This window comes from Rhinolophus sinicus, linkage group LG02 (assembly GCF_036562045.2).
Source record: "Rhinolophus sinicus isolate RSC01 linkage group LG02, ASM3656204v1, whole genome shotgun sequence".
Lineage (NCBI taxonomy): Eukaryota > Metazoa > Chordata > Mammalia > Chiroptera > Rhinolophidae > Rhinolophus > Rhinolophus sinicus.
In genome coordinates this window covers 26032719-26058432 of record NC_133752.1, presented here as the reverse complement: position 1 = coordinate 26058432, position 25714 = coordinate 26032719, and the positions used below count along the sequence as shown (strand labels likewise).

Sequence of the window (25714 nt, the reverse complement as noted above, 5' to 3'; positions counted from 1 at the left end):
TGTTCACAAAGTCACAGACACCTGGTCCCATCCTAACTGGAGCTCTTCCTCCTCTACTGGCAGCATGCGTCCCTGCTGCTGACAGGCAGTTTGGCCCCTTACAAAGAGCTTCCATTTTAAAGACCCAGATTTGAATCCCAGGTCCCCTTGTGCAGGTTATTTGACTCTGTCGGACTCAGTTTCCTCATCCAAGACTGGAGATGAAATGAGTGATACGAGTGGCTCCACAGCCTCCTTGTGAGGGTCCAGCGAAAGCAGCACAATACACACGCACACCGCCTGATGTACTGTATCAGGAGAATAATAAATAAGTCTATAAATAGATCAAATAGCAAATGTACACAATATAAATTGATATGAAATCATAAATATACTATGGTGGGAGAATAAGAAATGAATAAGACTGCCCATATGCTCCGGATAGATAATAAGCACAGCTCCTGATACACTGACGTAGGTGCTTGAGAAAAGCGCCTCGATTGCACTTTGTCTGGCCTGCAGCTCAGTGGAGGTCCTGGCCCATCCATATGAAAAAGGAGAGGGGATGGGACCAGTGTTCTCTATTCCCCTGACCCTGACCTCTGACCCTCACCCCTCAGAGGTGGCTCAGAGTCCAGGCTCCTGTGCTGTGCCTTATGAGGCCGGTGCTAGTGCTAATAGAGGACGCAAGGTCAGGAGACTCGTCCTTGTCATTTCAGGGAATCAAAGAAAGTCTGTGCCACACTTTAGCTCCAATCAGTAAATGTGCTGATTATTTGACACACTATGGACAAGGAGGAAGGAATGAGTAAGTCTCAGTCCCTTCCTCGAAGCCTCTCTGCAACTCCATGTGCAGCTGTGGAAGAATGCAGAACGTCTTTCAATACCTCTATTTCCCTAAGAAATTGTAGTAATTCCACATTTTATTATCCTACTTTGCCTTATTTTTCTTTTAATAAACAATTTCCTGTGCCAAAGAACACTTTTCCTATCTTAATCCACAAACCTCATTGGTATCTAAGCTTGAATCCATTTCTAATAATATAAACAGGAAGTGACTTTTTTTTAAGTTACTAAATAAATACAGCCAATCATATTTTCATTGAAATAATTTGACGAAACAATGTTTAAGTCCTGGAGAAGAACTCATTCTCTAGTTGACTAATTAAAACCCACTTATTCTAATAAAGTACATTCTCCATGAACCTCCTATAATAGAGAAAATTTTATTAATCCAAGTTGAGCTACAATGTGAACTTAGAAGAAATAAACTACATTTTTGGGGGGTGGAGGACAAATATACTACAAGTGGGAACTCTTACTCATCCACACTGGCTCCCCAATGGACTCCACACCCTTTGACAGGTAGTTCTCTTCTCCAGCCGGGAACAAGAAAAGCAAATTCCCTTCATTGATGTCTCGTGATGTTTTTCCTCTGGGAAGACAGCATTTGCCCTTCTGCTCCCTCTTGCAGCCAGGTCAAACTGATCTTGTTCTGAGACTTCCTCTCTTGCCCAAGAGCTTCCTCTTGACAAGTGAGACCATTCTGGTCAACTAGCTTTTCCTGTGACAGCAAAGGGAACCCAGCAGAGAGTAGAGCATGACATTGTCTGATCGTCCTCCCAAGTGAGAGGATACAGCACAAAAGTCTCTCACCAGGGACTCTCAGACGTGTGGCAGACACAAGGGTGGATCATCACCTGGGTCATGGGTCCTCTGATTAAGAGCGTGCTACTTAGAAAGTCACAAGTATGTGTAAGGTATGTGTGTATCTGCAAAGATACAGCTACACATAGATCTATTTTCAAGAAAGAAACCTCGACGGAGGCCTATACCCTAGAGTTCGTTAAGGAACTTGCTTTAATTGATAGATCAGAATATTTTGTATTTAACATATCAAATAGAAGATAGATAGATGATAGATAGATAGATAGACAGATAAATTTAGAAGTCAGATAGATCTGTTTATACAAATTACTCGCTGAAGGAGCCTTGATAAGGTATTAAGTTTTCCTGAAACTAAATTTACTTATCTGTAAAATGGGTTTGATTACCTCTCCAGATGGTTTCAAGACATAAATGAAACAGCGTTGTATGTAAAGTGCTTATTAAAGTGATTGACATAAAGTAAGCCTCGATAAACAGGAACCCCTACCAATATAGTTCTGGTGGAAGAACAGTCCATTTGGGTGCATCTTGGTGAGTTCAGGATTTCAGAAGTGTAAGGAGACAGAATGTAAGAATGGAAAGGTTCTGATACACGTACATGTAAATAGATACTTTCCAAAACCGTGCACAGTTTAAGTGGGGCCGGTCACCTGGTAGTCAGGTGTGCCCAGAAGTCACAGAGGGTGAGACAGTTCTGCTGGAGAATCCAGCTTAATTTCCGGGTTCAAAAATCACACCTGTGAAACTTGATCCAGGTGGGAAATTCTTTGGGTTGACTTCGCTGAAACCACGGTTCATTATCAAGTTATTTCTCTGGGTCACTCTGAGGTCGTCTCCTTAATTAATGTAGCAGCCGAGAGAGGCCACAAAATCTAAGTGCTCAGCCGAAAAGCCCATCATATCCCCTTTCCTTTGTTGAACACTTATATGGTGCCAGGCACCATACAAATAAATACCCATATGTACATCAGTTTATTTAATCCTTTAACAGCCGGGGGTTAGGGGGCAGCTACAATAATCCCCATTTAAAGATGAAGAATCTCAGGCTTGCAAAGTCCAGTCATTTGTCCAAGATGTAAGTGGTGGAGCCAGATGGCAGGTGAGTGTGTCAGGGAAGCTTCTTCCCACCAGGCTCTGCTTCACAAAAACCCATTAATCCCTCTTTTCTCACTCCTGTCATGTGTGTCTATATTGCATCTGAGAACAAAAGGAAGTTTAAGATTCTCATTTTTTTTCACCTGCTAAAGAGCAGCACAGCCTGTTGTTACTAATCGGAGTCTACCTTGCTCCAGGCTCTCCAGACAATTCCTCCAATCCTCTTCATAGCTCATCTCTGCTTACCCCAGACCCTGCTCAGGATTCTTTCTGGTCTTTCAAAAAACAACTGGCAACAATTTAGCAACAAGTTTAAATCTCTTTACTTTGCCTAAGATGCCCCTTTTCTGGGGCACCTGGTTGGAGCAAGAGTGCCACCTGGTGGAATATTTGGTTCACTGCCAACACATATGCCTTGGGCAACGGTGGGCAGCCTGGCTGGTTAAAGCAAAACAGAGATGGACAAGGAGAAGTGTTCATTCTGCCGGGGACCTTTCCTCGACAGCCACAGAAATAACTCAGCAGTGTCCAAGCACTAACTTACTGGAATTCAAAACCTTGCTCAAATACAAGTTTGGGACATGCATTCTTGGCCGCAAATCCTAGGGCTGGAATTAGGGTGAGTTGAGTGAGGCAGAGCCATCCAAGCACAGGATTGCATCCTGTTTTTATTTCAAATGTTAAAATTTTATTTAGCATGAATTTTGGCCTTTACTTTTACTCTTTAAAATTGCATTAAAATATTATTTATCTTGATTACTGAGTTTTTTTGCCACGCCCCCCCCCCACACACATTACATTTTACACCCACTGCAAATGCCTCACTTGCCTCACCTCTGCAAAAGGATCGTTTCCTTTCAAAGGTCTGTCTATGGGTAAGCTACACACAACTCTTGTCGCTTCCCCACACACATCTGCCTTCACTCTTTCCCATCAGAGGCCGGTCGTGGTATCACCACAGCCCCTCCTACTTGAGTCACCAACTTAAGTCAAAAGAAAATGCCTCAACCAGGTATCCACTTCAGTGTAACTAGTGAATAACCTGACCAACAAACTTGCACCAATCACTGATCTCATCGCAGATGACCGCTCTTGAACAGGCCACTAATGTGCCAAGCTGAAAAGCTGCTTCTGTTTTTGCTAGGTCCATGTCTACTGGTCCACAAGTCTGAGCAAGGGCCCTTGTCAGCAGTGCCTGCCCTCACCTAACCTTGGCCAGGGCACGCTGCAGGTCTGCCTTGTAACATTGCCTTCTGAAGACTCTCCGAGCCGAATGTACACTGCAGGCACCTCAGGCCAGGGTGCCGTGAAGTTCTGTATCTATGCTGGGTCATTCCAGTCTTCTGACCCACAGCCTATGTGGGAAGTGTTTTACCTGCAGTGTATGCAGGGGCTTGGGAGTGGAGAGGGTTCTGGAAACCCTTGAAGTTTCATGCAAAATTATGTGCATTTTCTGGGGAGATGATTTATTGCTTTCTTTCCATTCTTCAAGGCACCCTGACCCCATAAAGGGTCAGAATCACAACAGTCTACAAAGTCTTCAGGCTTTTTCAAGGGTCTATGCAAGAAATAGCAATGAGAACTATCTTCCCCTGCCTGGCCTGGGAAAACAGGTATCTCTGGCTTGATCTGTGGTATACAAATCATGTTGAGCAATGCTGATACAAAGACCCCAGCATTTCTCCGAGTCCAGGGGAAGGAAAACAAGCCTCTCTCCATAGACTGGAATCTCAGCTGGATGTTGAGAACTGGTCCGTCCACACTACCTTCTTTGCATTCCACTCCCTGCTTAAAATCTGCTTCAGCCTTGCCACTGTCCTCAGGCAAAGCTCTTTCACAAGCGCTAGACTTCCCTGTGGAATACCCTTCCACCTCCTTGGCACCCTTTACTCATCCTGCAGGATCCGCTTTCTCAACATTTCCAGGCTCGGCCTGGCCACCTTACACACTCCCGTTATCATGCAGATGACTTTCTTACATTTATTTGCACATTGATCTATCTTGGCCACAAGACTGCGAGCCCAGGAGGGTAGGAACCAAATCATATTTGTTTCTATATCCCCAAGCACCTAGCATAGTCAGTGTGTGAGAAAAAAAAAAAAAAAAGGTTAGATGGGTGATTAAATAAACAGATCCATGGATGAATGAACAAACCCCCCACACCCCATAATGCCTTCGTTCCCTAGGTGAGGAAAGTGAGGCTCCAACAGACACTAGCATGTCAGTGAGCTTGAACCTGAGCAGGGCCTCCCCCGGGAGCCACACCCAGGCCAGCTGCAGGCCACTCTGCAGCTGTGTGCTGAGATCATGCAGTGCTTCCACCCCGAGCCACTTTGCAGTTATTGGGACAGCATGCCACTTTGCCTTGCTTTCCCTTCTTTTTTCTGCTCCCCGGCTCAAGGTCCCCTCTTCCCATGCTCGAAGCACACAGGAGGGAGATAGTGACCAGGGAAATACAGAGGCAAGAAAGTAATAGCTGACAGATGCCAATTGTCCCCCTGTCAGAGTCTGGGAAACCTGAATCTTCTCTGTGTTTCTCTGTCATTACCATGGTGAAGACAAAAATGAGAAACCATTTGACTCTTTAGAACTCACTTCAACAGCAGGATAAAGAGAACTGAATTTCATGCCCAGAAATGTATTGTCCGTGAACCTCAAGAGCTAGTTTTCCTCTGCTTCCTCCCACCGGAATTAGATTCCTAAGAGTCTGATAACATCTTCAGACGGCCGCTCCAAGCTCTGCTTGTCCCAAACACATTTCAGAAACTGGAAAGAGAGCTAGCTGGGAAGAGAGGCCTGACCAGCTGGTTTTGTTACTGCTCTAAAGTGGGGGGAAAGCCTCTGAGAAAAACTGTAGGCCTGAACACAGCTGTGGTCGGTGCTAAATCATTAGACTTGCCACAAACAAGATAAAAGTTTCAAACAACAAAGAGGCCTTTTCCGAGGTCTGGTGAATGGGGTTTCTCCTGGTGTTTTGGTTCCTTCTGGTGGTGTGGCCTCGCCTGCAGGGTTTCCTCATATTCAGCTTGCCTTAGTCAGAAGCCAGGTGCACCCCTCAACCCCCCACCCCAGCTCCTCACACTGCCTCTCAGTAGCTCTTCTCAGTGGGGCATAGGGTTTTGTTGTTGTTTTAATGTAGGTAAATCCAGAAAAGACTCAGGGTTCTGAGTCATGGTTTTGTGAGCAGCAGTTGGACTTCCTCTTGTCCACTCCTCGGAATTGCAGATCCCTTCTCTGAAGAAGACAAAAGCCCACACAGGAAAAGAGAGGAATAGCCCAAATCGATAGCTGGGAAAGGGAAGTCACTTTACTGTTCTTTGTCCTCAAATGTTCACTCAGTTTAAATGGCCCACCTCTTGCAGGTGTCTGGTAGAGATAGGCCACTTGTCCCCAATTCCTCGGTCTTCTATCCTATATATGTCTGATCTATCACCCTAGATCTCGTTCTGTTCCCTTTTGTACCTACTAGGTATAAGAAATATTGATTAATACTAGCCTAGACAGCCTAAAACCAAGGGCATCTTTATAAAAATATGAATCATTTGAAAGTGTTACTCCTGGCCAGGCCCTTTATGTCACACTTAATTGTCACTGCAATCCTGTAGGTGTTTTTATTCTGTTTTACAGATGAGAAAACTCAGGCTCAGAAGGATTCTGGGCGTGTAAACAGCTTCTCAGTGGTGGAGTTAGGATTCCAGGACTGTCTGACTGACAAAGCTGTGCTCTTCATCTGGAGTTCCCAGCATTTCGGCAAATGAGACATGGAAGCTTTACTTACTGAGCACAGTGACAGGGATCTAAGGCCTCAGGCCACACCGTGTAAAACACGGCTGGGTCCAGAGCAGAAAGAGGTTCTCTTCCCGACTCTCAGATGCTAGAGTCGTTAGTGCTTTTGCTGGCAGAGCTGCATATACTACCCAGGCCAAGCCCTCATTCCTCAAATCCTGCCACTGCCTCCTAACTATGCCCAGTCCTTCTCACTCCTGCCCACTTTGGGTGGGTGTCAGGCTAAACCTTCCTTTGTCTCCTCCATCTAACCAGCCCTGTGCTGGGGGCATGGGACAGTATGCTGCTTCTGAGAATGTGTGTGACTGCTGACTCTCACTACAATCATGTCCATTCCTGATATCCCTGAACTGATTCCAATACTTTTTGCTACAGAAGACAGACTGGACTTCAGAATCCTCCTCAACACAGCATTCCTGGACTAGCTACTACCAGTCAGTCAGTGTTGCCCTGAGATTAAGCCTATTTGTCATTACTGACATAGCAAGTGATCGATAGAATTTAATTTCCATTTCCTTCCATCCTTCCTGCCTGCCTTCCCCAGTGTTTCTGGGATGGACTGTGGGATGGATGGATGGATGGATGGATGGATGGATGGATGGATGGATGGAAAGAAACTGAGTTCCCATCTTACAGAGGAGCCTTGGTTGGCACCATTCCTAATTCTGCTGACTTCACTCAATGCCGATGCTTCCTTGACAAAGTTTGCTCTTAGCATGAGGCATATTTTGTGGCATTTGTTACAGGAACTGGTGAGATTTCTGGGTCATTCTGAGGCCATGGAGGATCCTGAGAGTCAGCACTTTGTTTCTCACTCAGTCTCATTTCCTCCCCCTCTAATATATGCCTGAGCATAAAAGCGTTCGTTCACCCCATACTTCCTCCTTCTTTTTAAAGTTCAAGCTGACAGGAGAAATTTCTTCTCCTGCTCACCACTTTTTAAATATATATGGGGGCGGGGAAGAAATGCTCCCCTGTGAGGTGTGTAGCAATGGCCAATGATTGACAGCTCCTTTGTGTCTTTGGAACCATCATCATCCTTGGCGTGTGCCGTTCGCTGCCTACAGGTTCCATCATTCCATGCTTTCGTTGTGGACAAGGCAGCATGCTTTTCCTGGTCCCTTTTAGAAGCCCTAGCTTTTGGTTTTGAACCGATCCAGTTATGGTGATATCAGGATATTCTTTCCCTTAACAAAATACCACTCAGTGTTCGAGAGGAAGGAAATGTTAAGAAATTCTTATTCAAGAGAGTTGGAAGAGGAATAAAATAGCTGTTACAAAGCAACATTTTTGAGATTTGAGAACACATAAATAAGAAGCATATGGATTGTGTGCTGTGAAAATATGCTTTTGTTTCCCCGGGAAGCACAAAATACTTGGGAAAAATATATTTGATAAAATGGAATATACTAGAAAATAGCTGGAGATTTTTAGAAAGCCAAATGTAGCAGGGATGGTCCAACTCTAGTTATTAATATCCTGGAACCAGCTGGAGAGTAAAATTAGGTGGTAAAATGATTGTATTGTTAGTTATTCCAAGCTGGAAATGACAGATTTCTTGTATATTTCTAAAAAAGAAAAATGCTATACTGAGGTCTATGAGATAAGGTTTTGTTTCATTGTCTTTGTTCTGATATTAGTTATGATAGTAATTGTTTTTCCTAAACTCACAGACTGTAAACGTGCAGAGGTGCAGACAGGGACCCTGGAGTCAGACTATTGGCTGGAATCGTGGCTCTGCCCACATTAAGCCATGGGTTCTTGGGCAAGTTCATTCACCTCTGTGTGCCCTCGTTTCCTCAGTTAAACAGTGAGAATAATATTAGGTTGGTGCAAAGTAATTGTGGTTTTTGCAATTGTTTTTCACCTTTTAAACTGCAATAACTTTTGCACCAACCTAATAAGTATTGCTACACTCACCATCTTGGTAAAGCACTTGGAATAAATGTCTGGTGCATAGAAAGTTCCCAGTAAATGTGAGCCGGTATTATTATCTGTCATCCTGCCTGGGATGGTGTGCCACCAGATAACTCCATAGGCCGGTCGGTCAGTCACTTCAAACACTGAAAAAGCTTTAGCCAGGCTGACAAAGAAAGAAAATGAAATGAACGTGGGGACCTTACAACCAACCTTAAAGAAATAAAATGGATTAGAAGAGAATGTTATGAACAATTGTACACCAACATATTAGGTAATGTAGATGAAACAGCAAATTCTTAGGAATATACAAAATACCGAAACTGACCCAAGAAGAAATAGAAAATCACAACCAACCTGTAACAAGTAAAGGGAGGGAATCAGTAATCAAAAACCTCCCCATGAAGAAAAGTTCAGGACCAGATAGCTTCACAGGTGAATTCTACTAAACATTTAAAGAAAAATTAACAATGATTCCTTTTAAACTCTTCCAAAAAATACAAGAGGAGGGAACACTTTCTAACTAATTGTATGAAGCCAGCATTACTCCGATACCAAAATTTGTCATTCATTTCTTTCCAGACTGTGTCTTCCCAGACCCTTCTATATAACAATAGCATCACTTCCCCCCACCAGACCCTCCCCACACACACTTATTCCCTCACCCTGACTTATTTTTCTTTATAGCACTTATCACCACCTGATATATTATTTGCTTATTTATTTATTGACTCTCTTCTCCCACTAAAATGTAAGCTCCAGCAGAACAAGGATTTTTTTTCCATTGTTGAATTTTCCATGCCTAGGAGAGTGCCTACCACATAACAGGTGCTCAATAAATAGGTGTTCAATAAAAATGTATTGAATGAATAAACAAATTGTCTAATCATTCTTTCACTGGGAGAGAATAGAGTGAAAACTAGAGAGGACCTAGGTATTGCAGAACTCCAAGATATCGCCGACTAGAAGAAAATGAGCCTTCAAAGCTAACTGAAAAAATGTTGTGTCAGGAAAATGAAGGGAAATGAGATTTCTAAAAAACAGGGATGGGTCAGCATCATCAATTAATGCTGAGAAGTCAAGTAGGAGAACACACGTGTCCACTGGACTGAGCTGTGAAAGATCATTGACCACCCTAGTGGAGTCCTTTGGGGATTATCGCAGCCTAGAAACCAGACTGCTTTGTGGGTTGGATGAGCAGAGACAGTACGCTCTGACAGCACGTTCAAGAAGTTTCTCTATTAAAAAACTTGAAGGTGCAGAGATAGGGGAGTTGCTGGAAAGGGTGAGGGACAAGTGTGAATATTGTCTCTAAGTGCGAAAGACCTGTTGGTGTCTAAAAACCTATGGAAGGAACCCAGGTAAGGGAAAAAAAAAAGAATGGTATAAAGAGGAGAGGGCAAGTTTCCCAGAGGAAGAGGGCTGGGACCCAGACCACGGAACTGGCGTGAGCAACGAGGAGCAACCTCTCCTACACCCTCAGACTGCAGCCCAAAATGACTACAGGAAAACAAGACCCAGAAAGCCTGTATGACTTAACCCACCAGTCCCAACCAGGACCCATGTCTTCTGACTCCCAGTCCAGTGCTCTTTTCACTGTGTAGTTTTTTTCTCTTGCTCAAATTAGAATGTTCAAGGGACAGTGAGGAAGAGGAATAGAAACCAAAACTGATGAGTAGAAAATGCGTACTACAATACAATTTGTCATGTGAGACAAGTGCTTATTCCCACTGTGTTTCTCCCTTCCCTGTGGTGTGAGACTGGATAGCATAATAGTCTCCCTTCAGCCTTCACTCACCCCTCCCCAGGACAGTGGAGGGACTAACCTGATTGGTGAGTCTGAGGAGAAACAGCATGTGTAGCCTGGCCCCTTCCTGTCTCCTCTTAGGAAACAGCAAGAAAACATGCTCTAGATGGCTCTCAAACCCATGGAAAGCATAGCAATAAAGCTCCGCTCCATGCCCGCCCTGTGTGGAGGCGAGAGGGGGTGACTCTGCCCATGGGCAAATGGGCAAGTCCTACCAATACTTGGGCTCAGCATTAGGAGGTCCATTTGCCACAGATACATTCCGCTTTCTTCCATCTCAGCTTTATCCGTAAGTAAGGTGAAGACATTTTGGTCTCCATCTGCCTTTCTCCCTTGCTTTTTTTTTTTTTCTTTTTCAGTAGGTTCAAAAAAAGATGAAGAAGAAAGAAGCTAATTACCCTATGGGAATTACACTCTTAAAATTGGGTTATATGAAATTTGATTCTCAAAATCATTCTTTTCAAGATGTAAAGACAAAAACCCACAAAATTCAATATGAATGTTTTCTGATATAATTGAAATAATGAAAGCACATTCTTTTCACAGAAGAACTCTCATAGTGTAAAACATGATAGGCTGGTAAAACCCAAAGGATCTGCTTTCTTAATTCAGTTAGGTCAAAGTGCAAAAACACAGTTTCTTCAACTCTTTTCAGGATTCCACTGTTTTCTGCCTGGAAACAGCGATTGAAACATGCACAGTTTCAAACTTGAGAAAATGACCCAGAACCATTGCAACATGTGAAGAGGCCACAGAGCTATAACCACTCTGAGAAGGTGGGAGAGAAACCTGCCAACATACATTCTTTGTTGATGAGCAAAATGCATCAGCAATTGTAAAATTAGGTGTTGGCACCATATTTAGCCATAGAGCCAGTCTTCTACTCACTTTTCTCCCATTTTTTCAATGCCAGATAGTTGGTCCTAATAATCACTTCAGAAACAGACACTGTCACCTTCTCCAATTACTTCAGTCTCCATATTTCAAATTGAAAAATATTGGCCTTAACTGTACAACTTCTCTCTACTGCTCCTAAATTGCCATTTGGAAATTTACCAAACAATACTTACATGTATCACTGAAGACAAAAATTATCAGTGAAATTCCTCTTGGAATTTTGTTTGCCAGCTATCTAAAGAAACAAAGGGGCTGGGGATATTCAAAGACTTCATCGCACATCAGAATCCGTTGGAGATTAGAAATCTAGTGTGGGAATGTGGAGCATCTGGAGGAGACACTGGACAGCTCAGGGCAGGCGTCTGCAGTGCCTGTTCAAATTCAGCTTTGATTCTGTGTGTGTGTGTGTGTGTGTGTGTGTGTGTGTGTGTTAACTAGCAAGTATGAGAAAAGCAAGTATGAGAGTTAACCATCTTTTTTTCTTGTTTTCAGTGGTGACATTTGGGCATCCATGGTGGCCAATATCATGGAAAAATTATAAGTCTCTGGGGCTTCTGGGTCTAACTCTCTAAATCAGTTATCCGTGTGGCCTTGGGGAAGTTACTTCTCTTAGGTTTGTTCTCTGAGGTCTGACGAGATTCTCCTCATCGATACTGTTAGAATAACAATATCTACCACTTATCAAACACTATGCTAAAAATTTCAGATGTATTATATCATTTAACTTGTCCTAAAATCCATTAAGGTTTAATTTATATTGATTTTACAATGAAGAATCAGACATAGAACAGTTAAGTAACTTGCCTAAAGTCATGACGCTGGCAAGCGTGGGAGAGGTAGGATTTTAACCCAGGTTTTCTGGGTTAAAGCCCACACTTTCTAAAACCTCATTCTATTACCTTCATGCAGGGTGTTTCTGGTAGGACAGGTTCAGCTGCAGGTAACAAAAAAACTCATCCCTCACAATCATCAAGGACTTCAGCTCCGTCTTGTTGCTTTACCATTGTCAGCAAGTGGCTTCTACCTCATGGTTTAAGATGGCTACTCATGTCCAACCATCATGCCTACATTCCAGCCAGCATAGAAAGGAATAGACAAAAAAGGGCATGTTCCCCCTGCTAAGGACGTTTCCTGAAAATTACACACAACACTTCTGCTTACATTCCATTGACCATGTGGGCATGCATAGGGGAAGCTGGGCAATGTGATCTTATTGCAGGAAGTCATGTGCCTCGCTTAAAAACATGGGACTGTATTATTAAGGAAGAAGAAAAGCACAGATACTGGAGGACAATCTCTGGCACACAGGGTTATTGAAATTGCGAGGGATAATGTATGTGAAGCACTTAGTTCACGGCCTGGCACATAGCAGGTTCTTGGAAAATAACATTGTGTGCTATTTCTTATTATTGACCCAAATCTGGCACCCGGAGAAACACATGCAGAAAGTCATAAATTCAAATCAGGCAAGGAAAAGTCACAGAAAAAGGGTAGGAGAAGAAAATATTTTAAGTCACCATGATATTACATATTGGCACCTCCTTTTTCAGTTGCACAAAAGCAACATCTTTGCTCATTTGCAGAAACCCCAGGACTGTGTGGAGGGTGATAGTGAGTAGATGCTTCAACAACCATCCCTAGCAGGACCAGTCCACCACAGGACCCACTGGAAAAGGCTGTCACCGGGGACCATTGGTAAGTAATTTCCACTGCAACAGTTAATGGCAATGCAGTTTTCATTACAGTAAGAAAATTGAAATCTCAGCCAGCCTCTGTGAGTTCCATCTGACTCAACCTTCATTTCTCATAAGATTGTGTGTTGTTTTCTTTCCCCTCATGATTAATTTTTATCGTGAAGAATAGGGGGAGCAGGGTAATTGAAATCCCTGGGAAATCTCCACATCACACTACCATTTCAACAATCTTCCTCAACCATTCCCATCCCAGGCTCAGAACAAACAGGAAAGGGACCATTTTTAATTTGAGGTGGAAATATTATCTAGTAGGGAAGGTTCCAGATGGCCAGCCTATGTTGAAGTGACAAGCATGCAGCCAGTATGGAAGGGGGAAGAGGAGAATTGACAAAAAGTCTGGCACAAGGGACCCATGCCATTGAAAAGTTCTCAAATGTATCGGACAACTTCCCTTGAGTGGGACGTCATTGGGTCATTCATACTGTGAATGCCTCCCACACAGACTGTTTTCAACTCCATTTGGCCCTTGCTCTTTGAATTGCAAATGATCTGTGGCTGCACAAATTTTCACCCTTGTTAGAAAAAAATTAACTGAACACAAAGCAGAGTTGCTTCCTCAGATGCCTCTCTCCTCTGAATTTTGGGTGATGGTCCCTCAACTCCTGATCTGTCAGGGGTCCCTCACATCCTTTCCTGTCACTGCTGGCCCCTTCCTTGCAGCTCTTATTTTTGTACCACCCACTCAACAGAGTGGGCAAGGACCTAATAGATTTGTGGCCAAGAGAACATCTGCTCAGCTACGCAAATCAAGGCATTCTCATAATATTGTTGAGAAAGCAAAAGAGCACTGGACATCCTCCATTGGGCAGGGGCACACCCTGCTTACAGCTTACGGTTTTATCTCTTCCATGTTTTTTTCTGTCATGTTCATGGTATGACCAAATGGTTCCTGGCTGCCATTGTCTTAACCCATAACTGATACTGTGTCAACCATGTGCAAGTAATCCCCAGGCGGGGGACTGTGGTAAAATAAGGAAGAAGAAAGTTTGATTTTGGCAGAATTAAAGGCTTTCTATAGCCATCTGCACCCTGGCATGTTCCAACCATGACCACTCGATATGGAGTGGTGGCAGGGTGATCCACCTCAGCCATCCGTGAGAGCCCAGTGCCTTTTCTGTTTGATTGCCCGACATTCACAGGAATAGAATTCTCATATCCCTCATTTATTCCTTCACCCATCCTCAAATTATTCTTCTTGCCCAACCTTGCTCTTTTAGGGGATGCTTCTTTTGCCACAATTGACAAAAGTTCGTAAGCACTGGAGCTAAATTTATCTGTTAGTCTCTTGGAGGGCAATCTATCACAATGAGCAGGCAAACTGGAATTCCAGACTGGGGATCATCACCTCATTGGTCAGTCAATTGGGTTCAAGTTCCCTCTTCAAGCCTGGAAACATTCCTGTCCCCACTATGACCCGTGAATCCTGTTTCATTTACATCTGCATATCTGAGAGATAATTGCGCCTGTGGATAGCAGGACCAACTAGAAGACTCGCAGAGTCTGACTTATCCTCACTTTCTCCCTTTGCATCTCTAAATCCAGACAAGCCAGGTGATGCCCCTCCCACACCCCAAATATGGAGCTGATGCCTACTCTTTGGCATCCTGCCAAAAGGCAGGTCAACAGACAGATAGAGGGTTAGGAAGGGGGGAAAAATCACAGACCATAGATTTCAGAGTTATGAACAATCTTAGAGACCATCAATGTTTCTCATTGTATATAGGGGAGCGCCATGGTCAAGGTCAGTTCAGAAACCCAGGAAGAGCCAAACCTCTGGCTCCCAGTTCAGGGCTCTCTCAGATGTGCCCAATGTACCTAGTAAAATGCTGGCCTGATTTGTACCACCTGACATCCCCCAAATGCTAGAGTTCACCACATCATGTGAAGATACCAAAGAGATATAAATATAGAACAATTGACAGCGAGGGAGGGGCAGAAACTTTTTATACTTATGACCACCTACTGGCCTATTTGCTATGGGGGAGAATTGAATGTATTGGAAGGGCAGGAAGGGAGCAGAAGAAACTAGGCAAGAGCGTCAGAAGAACACAGCATGGTGGCTGGGGAAGTAAGCGATGGAACCAGCCTGCATGGGTCTAAATCCCAGTTCTCACACTTACTGGCTGCGTTGCTTAAACTTTCTGTGCCTCGGTTTATTCATCTGTAAAAAGGGAGATGATAATAACATATATTCAAAAGATAAGGATTTAATGAGTCATGTTATGGAGAGCACTTGGGACTGTACCTGACACTTAGCTATTATTAGTACCAGGGAAAGGAAGCATGAGAGAACTACCAGAAGAAAGCCACAGAACATCTCCCAGGCTTGACTATAAATAAATCACCCTCCCTATTTCTAATAGTGTTGCTAGGAGGCAGTATAGTGCAATGAAAAAAGCCTGGTATTAGAAGATGTTTCAGTTAGTGTAAGTCTAAGCTGCTATAACAAAGAGGTCCCAAAATACCATGACTTTCAGAACAAAGATTATTTCTCTGTCACCTAATAATCTGGATATGGACTGTGCCAGTCAGTAAAGCAGCTTTGTTCTTTACAGTCTTTTGGGAACCCTGGTTCTTTCTCTGTTCTTGCTCTGCCATCCCCTTCGGGATCTCATCAAAGTGAATCACCACATCCAGATTTTAGCTGGCAGGTAGAAGGAAGGGAGCATGGGGGAGACATACCCATGATCTTACAGCTCAGGTTGAGAAGTGGCACCATGATTTCTGCTCAAATGTAACTTGCATGAATTGAATCACATGGTCACACTTGGTTGCAAAGGAGACTGGGAAAGGAGTCTAGCTGGGCAGCCAGGAACCCAAAAAGAAGAGGAGAGCAGAAATATGTTCAAGTCCATTTCTTTCCATTACTAATTGTGCTTGGGGGCAAGTTTTTGCTCATTTATTTAACCAGCTCTCTATTGTCAGTAGCTCTTTTACTCCACAAGTATTTCCTGAACACCTGCTACCATGTTTCCCTGAAAATAAGACTTAGCCGGACATCAGCTCTAATGCATCTTTTGGAGCAAAAATGAATATAAGAGCCGGTATTATATTATATTATATTATATTATATTATATTATATTATATTATATTATATTATATTATATTATATTATAATGTCATATAAGACCCAGTTGTATATTATAGTAAAATAAGACCAGGTCTTATATTAATTTTTGCTCCAAAAGACTCATTAGAGCTGATTGTCCGGCTAGGCCTTATTTTCGGGGAAACACAGTATGTACCAGTCACTGTTCTAGATCCTAGACAGAGATGTAGCTCTGAACAAGACAGACCAAGCCCCTTCCTCTCTAACACAGATTCACTGTGATGCTAATGAGGAACCTTCCAAAGACCTTTACTTTTCATTCTAAATCAATATTTATATTCATGTCTAATCTTATATTCTTATTTATTTATTTTTCTTTAAAAATACCTCAGATTTATATGCACTTTAAGCCCCACAAGACTTGGATCTGCCCCTACTGCTCTCATGGAGCTAACATCCTAGCTGGGAGAAAGAAAGTAAACAATAAGTAAACATATACCACATCAGATGGTAATGTGTTATGATGTGTAGACCCCGAGAAGAAAGACTGATTTGATGGGAACCTGAAGAAAGAATTGACCTGCTGAGATGAATTCCCCATGGTCAACCAAGGGCCCAAATTTTATAAATAATGAGAGTCTAGTGGCCATCTGTTGGCAGATGCTTCTCCTCTATTCTGTATACCAGGAAGAATTCTGACTGAACTCTTGGTTTTCCACACCATGTTCTGTTCCTTTACATCTTTATAAAGGAGTTCCTGGTTTTGTCTTTCAGCCAATGGACTGACACCGGGCCCTGTCCAATCAGAACTGTTCCATAACAACCAATCAGAACGCGTAATACCAACTGCTAAGAATTGCACAATTTGGACCAATCAGAACCATACTAATTTGGAGACTTCGTTTTTTATAAAATGGACCTAATCAGGAATCTGGGTGGGGACTTTCTGTATAAAAACAGCCTCTCCTTTATCTCAGAGGAGCACACTTTTAGGTGGTTGTGTCTCCCCACTTTGCAAACTGTTTACCTGAGTAGTCTCTCATTTTTTGGCTCCAGTGAGTTTTGGATTTGTTTACAGGTGTAAAAAATAAAGGCAGGGTAACGGGAGAGAATACTACTTTACTTAGTGTCGTTTGAGACCCTCTCTGATGGGGTGTAATGTGAGCAAAAATTGAACAAAGGGAATCGTTCCTACTTTTTACTACTATAAAGACTACTGTGATTCATCCTCTTATACACAAATCTTTGTGTAGGCTTCTGATTATTTTTTAGAAATTATTTTTGGTGGTGGAGTTAATGAGTCAGAGGGACAAATGTTTTTAAGATTCTTGAAAGAGTGCTGACCCCGCTCTTTTTATTAAGACTGCTCATGAGGATTATAAAAGAAGCAGTGATAAAGACTTAGGTTTTGAGGCATTTTAAATGTCATTTTTTGAAAGTTTAAAGATGCTTAAGACTTTTAAGGGTTACTTATAGCTGGACTGTCTGGAATTCTTTATGTCCTAGGTCCTAACTAACCTTTTTCACCTCCCACTTTAAACACCTACATGCAATTCCTTATCCTGTAATTATTTCTTAAGTCACAGAATTTTCGTTTAAGAAGGAAGCTTGGTGTTGATAAGTCCATTCCAGAAATATTGCTGACTTGCCCTAAGCTTCATAGTATCAAGCTAAGAAAAAGCCTCAATCTCACAATTCCTGTGTCTGCAGTAAGAAAATCAGTGACAAGTGAAATGCGCCCACAGTGTTTGGGACAACAAAACGTAAGGCAGGTTTAAAATAAACCCCCATGGATATGGCCTGCCAGATATACCTACCTCGTAGGTGGTGCGAGCATTAATTCAGATCATGAACGTAAAGCGCATAGGACAGCACTAGAACATTATGACAATGAAATGTTAGTGATGGATACCGCTTTGGTGGCAGAGCAAGTGGAGTGTCCCAAGACCCGATGTGGGCCCTGTGGGAAAGGCAGCAGGTGTGGGGTAGTCTTGGGGCCTGTAGGCACGGACAGAAGACCTCAGCAGAAAGGGCTGCTCATTCTACCTCTGGAATCCCAGGAGATGGGGAAAGAGTCACATGAGACCACCCAGAGGGATGGAGACCTTCAGCCTGGGTCAAGGCAACCACAGGAGACAGGGGCCCAGCTGGAGGCCTCAGCAGAGCCCATGACAGGGCCAGCTTTAATCATCTGCCAAGCCACCCCATGGAGGCCAGCTGCCGGCCCAAAGGGCTTAGGCCACCCAGCCACGTGAGAACTATATTATTCCCTTACCTCTCTTTCTGGGCTTCATTCCAGGCATGGAGGAAAATAGCAGCTAGCAAGGGGGAGGAGGTGAGCAGAGGGAGAGAAGAGGAAAAGGACCATGCCCCTTTCCCAGGGCAGGCTTCCAGGATGAGGCAGATCTGAGCCAAGGAAGGAGAGAAGATTTAAAGCTCAATCAGTCTCAGAGTTTTAACTATTACCTGGGACTTGGAATGTGAAGCTCTGAAGTGACGCTACTTTTTTGCAACTCAAAGGATTTTTTTTTTATTGCCTGAACATGAAAGTTAGTTCATTGGCTTGCGCAAGTCATCATTGGGGGTAGAGGGATTCTGCTGCTATCAAATAAAATTTAAAGAGACAATGGGAGATCCCACAATACTTGGATTTGCCCCTACTGCTCTCATGGGGCAGATAGATTATTTATAGGGAGAGAGACAGAGAGTTGCATTTTATTCACAATCCCTATTTCATGCTTTTTCAGGGTGCCATTTACACATAATTTTGATAGTCATTCTGGCTGTGTCATACATGTGCTCTGTTATTTCCTAAATCATCACTTTCTGCTAACAGGACACACTTTTATTCCACCCTCGTCCACTCACTCATGAGTTAAAAGTAATTTTTGAATTTTCTTTTAAACTTTCCTTCCTGACTGCCTGCATGACAGTTTTACTTTCTGTAATCCTCTCACTTACTTGAGCCCCGGCAATATATGTTAGAAAGGCCAATATTACGCTGAACTCTATATAAGCTCTATATTGCTATCATTGGCTCCTCATGTGTTTGAGCCCTAGAGTCCCACACAGTGTTTTTATGTTCCTTCAGTCCCTTTCCATCACCCTCCACTGACAGCCTATACAGATTATGGTTAGTCAGTTCATTTATTTATTTATTCATCATTTATTTGGTAGGATACCCTCTTATGCCAATCACCCTGTGGGGTGCTGGAGATACAAACTTGATAGCTGAATGACACACAGTCTCTGCCCTCAAGGCACCTACCGTCTCTACTCTTCCATGATTCAGTGGATATTAAATTATTATGATAACAGGTGATAAGGATGATATTGGCATTATATACAAGGTTCAGTGGGAGCACAGGAGGGAATAATTAACTCTGCTTGGTAATGGGTTAGATCAGTTTGGCAGAATGAAGACCATGGGGCTGGAACAATCAGTAGGACTTCCCCGGGAAGCTGAAGGGGAGTGGGGTCGGCAGAGGGAACAGCCTGTATAGAAGCATTGCATGAGTCAGGGTAGACTAAGTTATGCCTGGTAACAAAATGACCCAGAAGCCGTAATAGCTTAATATGATAGCTTAAGACAGCCAAGGTTTATTTTTCATTCAAATCACATGTCCAGTGCAGGTCTGTGTCTCTCATACTTCAAAAACAAAAAAGGGGGAGATGTAGTCACACAACAGCCTAGCCAACTGTCCCCCCGTGTCTTTCCTTAAGGAAAGAAGAGTCTGTGAGACTGTGCCTTTCTGGGACTCTATTCCATCCTTGTGTTTACACCTTATGTCTCTCTGTCTGGTCCCCAAAAGATGGTTTGCAGCCAAAGACGGGTAACATATCTCACGGGAGATACAACCTAAGCCAGGCCGAACCAAGTGGGGACCCCCAATGAGCTGCCTTAGAAAAATATGGGAAGGGGCCTTGCCTCCCCTTCCCCCTGCCTGGGAAAAGCCATTGCTGGCTCTGGCTTTTCTCTTACACCTGCTTGTGAGAGAAGTCATGAGAACAATAAAGATCAGTTCTCTCCACTTATCTCAGTGGAACTGTTACAATATGAGAGACTTGACCCTGAGAGGGTACATACCTTAATTAAGACATCATGGGACCTTGTGCTTCGGCTGTTGACAAACAAAGGGTGATTGGAATAAACATTTTACTACTATGATGTATGAGTCTCACAGACCGTGTAAGAAACAATGTTACTGTCTTGTATTTGTATACCTATCAATGAAAACCTTCAGTCGGCCTGATTCTGGGCTCCAGTCCTTTGAGACTGAGAGACCCCTGGCCTTTGGAGAGATTTAACTGCATTAAGTCTCTGTTTGTTTCTCTCTTAAAAACTTAACCCAAACCACCCCTTCTCACACCCTCACTGCCCGTGTTGCGCTGGATGCAACAGCTGGTTGGGGAAGGATCAGGGGGCAGGGCTCTTCTCTACACAGGGACATGTGTGTCATTCAGCTTCCAAGTTGGCATGGCAGGAAACAAAAAGCTGGAAGGTAACACACTGGCTCTTAAATGCTTCGGCACAGAGGTCATACATAAAATGTCCATTCGCAGTACATTGGCTAGAACTAATCACATGCCTCACCAGTTGTGAAATGTACAGGAACACATGCCTCTTCTATGAATGGTAAATGTCTCTGCTACAAACTCAAAGGCATGAAACCAATTCCTAGGTTTAGGAAATTAAAGAAGAGAGTGCAGAGAGACCGTATCAAAAATTGAGTTAGGAGAGGTAAGGACATGGTATCCTGTGTGCCATACATAAAAGCTTGGACCCCTTATGTGCAGAGCAGAGAGCTTTTGCAGAATTTTGAACATGGTACCATGGTCATATTTGTGTTTTAAATACATCTGTCATACAGCGACATGGAGGATGAATGGGAAAGGATTGAAACAGGAGATAGAAAGACCAGTTTGATTTCCACAATTGTCCCCGTTAAGGATGATGAAGGAACCAAAAAAGGGTCACTGGAGATTACTATGAGAAATGTTAAAGAGATAGTCAATCCACTAATTAGAAATGGAAGAAGGAGAAGACTAGGATGAGCTTCTCTTCTTCTGCTTTACATGGGCCTCGGTGCCAGCATGAAAATAAGGACTACAAGAGGATGAGTGGGTTTGGGGATAAGACACTGAGCCTAATTTGGGACCTGAGCTTGAGTTACCTATTGTGCTTGTTATGGGTTGAATTGTGTCCCCACAAAAGATATTTTCAAGTTGTAACCCCCATTCGCTCAGAATGCGATCTTATTTGGAAATAGGATATTTGCAGATATAATTAGATGAGGTCATCTGAAGTAGAGTGGACCCTTAATCCATATGACTGGTGTCTTTATAAGAAGACAGCTACAAGGCAACAGAGGAAGAGATTGAAGTGATGCATCTACAAGGCAAGAAATACCAAGGATTGCCAGAAAACACCAGAAGCCAGAGAGGCAAGGAAGGATTCTCCTCTACATGTATCAGAGAGAGCACGGCCTTGCCAACACCTTGATTTCAGACTTCTAGACTGCAGAACTGTGAGAAAATAAATTTCTATTGTTTTAAGCCAGTTTGTGTTACTTTGTTATGGCATCCCTAAGAAATAGATACAGGCATCCAGGTGGAGCTACTAGTTGAAAGGAATGGATGAGGTCAGACCAGTCTTCTTCCAATAGCCCAAAAAGGGGTTGTTACTAAGGAACACAGAGTATGCTGGGGGGCACGTGTTGGATGAGATTTATTCTTCCCAGGTGGAGAGGAGGGAGGGGGATTGGACAGGGAAACTTCACAATGAGGATGCTGTTTGAAGAGGGCTTTGGGGAATAAGTAGAAATCTTTTTCTCTACGTATTCTATTATTTCTCTACTATTCTAGTATTTGACAAGTATTTATTAAGCACTTTTGTGTTAGGCTCTATGCTAGGCACTGACAATATATTGGTGAGCAAAACAGGCACAGTCCCTGTTCTCATGCAATTTATAACCTATCGGGGAGAACGACATTGATCAAGTAATCACTCACTCTGAGCAGTGATATGAAAGGAAACTACCAACTGTTAAGAGAACACGTTGCGAGGAAATCGTTCAAGCCTAGAGGCTGTGAAAGGCTTGTTAAAGAAGTAACGTTTGAGCTGAGATCTTGGGTAAAGATGTTAATTTTAGGTGAAGAGGGAAAGGGAGGATTTGAGGATGTGAAAGACAGCCAGGGTCATAGCAGTACAGAAAGGGAAGAGAGGCTGAGCCTGGGAGAGAGCAGGCAGCAGCTATATCTTGCAGGACCTTGGAGGGTTTAGTATTCATCCCACCAGCGGTGGATGAAAGGGAAAGCCAGCCAATGACTTTCAGCAGGTGTGGGGAAAGAGATCAGATTTGTGGTGCTTTTGTTTTAATTTGTTTTGTTTTGTTTTAGATCACCTTGATGAGAATAATTGGAGAAAGGCAAGGATGGAAACAAATAGAACTATTAAGAAACTATTGCATTGATCTAATCCGGAAAGAATGGTGCTTGAACAAGATGGTAATAGTGGAGATGGTGGATTCACTCTTTCTCTAGGCATTCAATGAAGGAAAATATAAATGAATGAATGAAATCAATGGTCTGTATCTGCAGCTGTTCCATGCTCTTCTCTGTCTTCAGGTTTTTAAGTACTGTCTCTCTGGAAAGTGACATCGATGCCTCAGTACAAAACATCTTGACATCTGATAATGAAGATTGAGTGTATGAAGAAGAGGAAATCAAATGGTGTTCTGGGGAGATGGTGAGGCTCTCTTCAGCTGGCAGGAGGAAGGCCCATGAAGACAGAGCAAGAGGTTGGACCCCTGAAGACTTTCAAGGCCATGGAGGTCCCAAGGCAAGGACCTATCTGAAGAAAGGGGTCCCTACAGCATCTGCCAGCTAGTAAGCTTCTCTCATCTGATATTCTCTAAGGAGCATGACACACAAGCACTGCATTCAGAAGGAACATAATGTCAAATTGAGCTCTCCCAAGGCAGTGGCATCACCGAGACAGCACAGAAGTGTCTGTAGTCTGATTTTCTTCCTCTGTTGCACTTAAACTCTGGACATGCGAATAAGGATGTAGTCTGGTCTGTGGCCTTTGCATTCCATGAGAGGGTGCACTTCTTCCCAGGGGCTTGGTACACACCCAAAGTTCTCTGGAGCATCAGATCCCAGCTCCTGAAGGAGGCAAAGCTTCCTTGGTTCTGGGTGCCGAGAGACTTGGTCCCCTTTTGCAATTTGGGAGGTGTAGAGCTCAAATTGTTTGCTCAATTGGGCACCTAATTAGATGACAGATGCAGCTCTAGATGGGCCTCGTGTTCACTTTCCTTCTCCATCATGCCAGAGAAGGATGGAGTTCTGAGGAATGAAAGGTAGCCAGCTGTCCTTGAATATCCAGAGTGTCTCACAGCTGAGAGAACCTGAAGACTACTGGGGAATTGCTTCAACTCTACCTTCTTCCTATGGTTCAATAGATGCTGGAATGTACTCTGTGTACTTAATTTAAAATCAATGTTTTCATCCTAATTAACCATGCAACAAGAGCTACTTATGAAGTGACACAAACAGATGACTCAATATTTATTTAATAATGACATCATATTCACATGTATGCCCAAATGCCAATGACACTGAGCTCCCTTGCCAAATGGCAGGACCTGAGCTCCCCTTTAAAATCTTCCTGTGATTTCTGGGCAAACCCGGAGGGGTGTCGGTGTCTTGGCCACAGGACCCGCACTGGCTTTTTCTTCAGTAAGTCATTATTGTTAGAGTCCACCAAACAGACCCTTAAAGAAATTTCCTTGTCACCATTGCTCTCAGTGCTGAGACTGTCCCCAGACTCTGCCACAGCTTGTTGGGTGCTGAGGCAGGATTGCCTGGCCCAGTCTCACAGTCTTTCATACACACAGTTCCTCTAGCCCATGGAACTTACCCCTCTCCTAGGAACAAACTCAAGCCTGGTTCCAAGGCAAGTGGAGGACAAAGGTCATGCCATCCCTTCCTAGTCATCCCTTTTCTCTTCAGGGCCCCTTGACACCCCTGTTCCATCTCCCCCCCTTCAGTTGCACAAACTCCAGGCATATCCACAGGAACCTGAAGATCTTTCACTCCTTTCACTACCTGCATTGGAGCGCCAGCCCCTGCAGCGCCCAACCCCCACACACACACATTAATATACGCCTTGAAAAGGAGTCAACAGGTCACACATGAGTTTTCACAGTGGTGAGGACCCCTAGAGGATGTGTTTGGGTATTTCTCATTTTTGTCTGCTGACATACCCACTTGCTTTGCTTTTTTGGTGTCATTTTTCTCTTGTAATGCTTTCTAAAAATATGTATTAATATGCATTTTATATTTCATTCTGTAATGCTTTCATTTTTTAAAAATCACTTTAGATATTAACATTTGCTAGTACCTGGAAGTTCTCTCATTTGTTTTGGTCTTCCTACAAGTTGCTTTCAATCCTTCAGGAACTGTTGAGTATTTTCTGGCCTTGTGTGTCAACCCATAAAGGAAGCTGGTGAGAGCTGGCATCTATGAGCCCTCCCTGTGTGCCAGGCACTGTGCCAAGTGCCCCCCTCCCCAGAACCCTGAGCGGGCACTATGATCCCCACTACACTGAGGAGGACACAGCTCCTTAGAGAGGATGTAATCTATAAGGCAACCCATGATAGGTGCCAGGTGCATGGTGCAGAGACCCAAGTTCTGCAGGAGCCAAGAGGCCCAGAAGGACCCGTCCCTGGGTATCTGTTTAAGGCTCTAGTTTGGGGGCTTCCTCGGGCACTGGCCAGCCAGACGCCCCTCTCTCAGGGAAACCTCTTTTCTCTTACTCCTGCATCTGGGAAGAAACAGGGCAGGGCTGGGCCTGCTCTGTGGGACCTCACCCACCCCCACCCGCAGGCTCCAGCAGAACTTAAGCGAAGCTCAGCCAGCGGGTTCAGAGCCCCTGCGGTTTGGCCACACCCGCCCCACCCAACCTCCTGTAACAGCTTAAGTCAACAGGCCAGAAAATCAGACGGGCCATCTTGGGATCTGGAAAGGAAAAACCCCAGCAGCTGCCGCCTAATTGGCATTCTAAACAGCTAGAGACTTCCAAGGGCAGAAATGAATTAAATAAGCTTTTTTCCTCCTTCAGGGTGGAGTACAGGCTCCAGGTCTCCACCCAAGTCACACCCTAGCTGCGGCTATTTATAAGATCTAAATGCCAGATGGAACCTGCCAGGGTGAAACAGAAAACAGAGAACTGGACCAAAAGCAAAGGCTCCATAAGCTCAGTTGTCCCCCGGCGCACCCGCAGAGTGCCCGAGACTGCCTGCAGGGGCACAGCACGCAGGGGACCTGGCGCCTCTGCTGACCCTCTCGCCCAAGTCGCGCTTCTCCAGCCAGCTAGAGGTTCAAAGAGCAGCTGTTGGCTACTTCTCCTACATTCCACAACCCAAGGCATAGGGCTGGGTGCTGGGCAGGGATTCGGGCCGTACCTGTTGGATTAGGAGTAGCCAGCTGAGTCCAGGAAAGCAGGCCCGGGCCAGCAGCCAGCTGTGGAGTGGGCCCCGCCAGCAGCTGGGGTGCCCCCCCCACCCCCGCCAAGCGGAGGTTGGAACAAGGTGGAGCATGGTGGTTTGGGGTGCAGAAGCAGGGACGTGGGGCAAATCCTGATTTCCTCTCACCCTGGGTGACTTTCTGCCTGTTATTAGACCGTGGGGACTCTGCTTCCTTACATGTGAAACACAGGCAGTAATTAAACCAACTAAATGGGATGTTTGAGAACACTG

At 43.9% G+C, this 25714-nt stretch overlaps 1 long non-coding RNA gene across 2 annotated transcripts; it reads left to right on the top strand.

Moving 5' to 3' along the window:
* The first annotated feature begins 10205 nt into the window (after positions 1-10205).
* On the top strand, positions 10206-25417 carry LOC141569366 (uncharacterized). Of its 2 annotated transcripts, XR_012492924.1 has the most exons (4): positions 10206-10541; positions 12733-12844; positions 21302-21481; positions 22353-25417. It is a non-coding gene; the product is annotated as an uncharacterized LOC141569366 (long non-coding RNA). The 2 variants fall into 2 exon arrangements; XR_012492921.1 differs by lacking the exon at positions 21302-21481.
* Positions 25418-25714: the final 297 nt, after the last annotated feature.